The following is a 2,500-nucleotide window of genomic DNA, read 5'->3' on the forward strand; positions in this document are numbered from 1 at the left end:
TTGACATGGTTGGTGCATAGCCAAGTTCCATGATTTTGGATTTTTGGCTTGATTTTGTGACTTGGTGGTGATTTTGGTGAAAAACGAAAATGTTGGTTTTGGAAAACTGGCTGGACTCAATCCTCACAAATGCCTCCAAAGTGATGTGGGAGAAGATTGGGATCAAAAGGAATTGATCTTGACATGGTTGGTGCATAGCCAAGTTCATGATTTTGGATTTTTGGCTTGATTTTGTGGCTTGGTGGTGATTTTGGTGAAAAACGAAAATCATGGTTTTGGAAAAGTGGCTGGACTCAATCCTCACAAATGCCTTCAAAGTGATGTGGGAGAAGTTTGGGATCAAAAGGAATTGATCTTGACATGGTTGGTGCATAGCCAAGTTCATGATTTTGTGACTTGGTGGTGATTTTGGTGAAAAACGAAAATGTTGGTTTTGGAAAACTGGCTGGACTCAATCCTCACAAATGCCTCCAAAGTGATGTGGGAGAAGTTTGGGATCAAAAGGAATTGATCTTGACATGGTTGGTGCATAGCCAAGTTCATGATTTTGGATTTTTGGCTTGATTTTGTGGCTTGGTGGTGATTTTGGTGAAAAACGAAAATCATGGTTTTGGAAAACTGGCTGGACTCAATCCTCACAAATGCCTTCAAAGTGATGTGGGAGAAGTTTGGGATCAAAAGGAATTGATCTTGACATGGTTGGTGCATAGCCAAGTTCATGATTTTGTGGCTTGGTGGTGATTTTGGTGAAAAACGAAAATGTTGGTTTTGGAAAACTGGCTGGACTCAATCCTCACAAATGCCTCCAAAGTGATGTGGGAGAAGTTTGGGATCAAAAGGAATTGATCTTGACATGGTTGGTGCATAGCCAAGTTCATGATTTTGGATTTTTGGCTTGATTTTGTGGCTTGGTGGTGATTTTGGTGAAAAACGAAAATCATGGTTTTGGAAAAGTGGCTGGACTCAATCCTCACAAATGCCTCCAAAGTGATGTGGGAGAAGTTTGGGATCAAAAGGAATTGATCTTGGCATGGTTGGTGCATAGCCAAGTTCCATGATTTTGGATTTTTGGCTTGATTTTGTGACTTGGTGGTGATTTTGGTGAAAAACGAAAATGTTGGTTTTGGAAAACTGGCTGGACTCAATCCTCACAAATGCCTTCAAAGTGATGTGGGAGAAGTTTGGGATCAAAAGGAATTGATCTTGACATGGTTGGTGCATAGCCAAGTTCATGATTTTGTGACTTGGTGGTGATTTTGGTGAAAAACGAAAATGTTGGTTTTGGAAAACTGGCTGGACTCAATCCTCACAAATGCCTTCAAAGTGATGTGGGAGAAGTTTGGGATCAAAAGGAATTGATTTTGACATGGTTGGTGCATAGCCAAGTTCCATGATTTTGGATTTTTGGCTTGATTTTGTGACTTGGTGGTGATTTTGGTGAAAAACGAAAATCATGGTTTTGGAAAAGTGGCTGGACTCAATCCTCACAAATGCCTCCAAAGTGATGTGGGAGAAGTTTGGGATCAAAAGGAATTGATCTTGACATGGTTGGTGCATAGCCAAGTTCATGATTTTGGATTTTTGGCTTGATTTTGTGGCTTGGTGGTGATTTTGGTGAAAAACGAAAATCATGGTTTTGGAAAAGTGGCTGGACTCAATCCTCACAAATGCCTCCAAAGTGATGTGGGAGAAGTTTGGGATCAAAAGGAATTGATCTTGACATGGTTGGTGCATAGCCAAGTTCATGATTTTGGATTTTTGGCTTGATTTTGTGGCTTGGTGGTGATTTTGGTGAAAAACGAAAATCATGGTTTTGGAAAAGTGGCTGGACTCAATCCTCACAAATGCCTCCAAAGTGATGTGGGAGAAGTTTGGGATCAAAAGGAATTGATCTTGACATGGTTGGTGCATAGCCAAGTTCATGATTTTGGATTTTTGGCTTGATTTTGTGGCTTGGTGGTGATTTTGGTGAAAAACGAAAATCATGGTTTTGGAAAAGTGGCTGGACTCAATCCTCACAAATGCCTTCAAAGTGATGTGGGAGAAGTTTGGGATCAAAAGGAATTGATTTTGACATGGTTGGTGCATAGCCAAGTTCCATGATTTTGGATTTTTGGCTTGATTTTGTGACTTGGTGGTGATTTTGGTGAAAAACGAAAATGTTGGTTTTGGAAAACTGGCTGGACTCAATCCTCACAAATGCCTCCAAAGTGATGTGGGAGAAGATTGGGATCAAAAGGAATTGATCTTGACATGGTTGGTGCATAGCCAAGTTCATGATTTTGGATTTTTGGCTTGATTTTGTGGCTTGGTGGTGATTTTGGTGAAAAACGAAAATCATGGTTTTGGAAAAGTGGCTGGACTCAATCCTCACAAATGCCTTCAAAGTGATGTGGGAGAAGTTTGGGATCAAAAGGAATTGATCTTGACATGGTTGGTGCATAGCCAAGTTCATGATTTTGTGACTTGGTGGTGATTTTGGTGAAAAACGAAAATGTTG

The sequence above is a fragment of the Phaseolus vulgaris genome, chromosome 11, assembly GCF_051622355.1.
Source record: "Phaseolus vulgaris cultivar YP4 chromosome 11, ASM5162235v1, whole genome shotgun sequence".
In the NCBI taxonomy this organism is placed as follows: domain Eukaryota; kingdom Viridiplantae; phylum Streptophyta; class Magnoliopsida; order Fabales; family Fabaceae; genus Phaseolus; species Phaseolus vulgaris.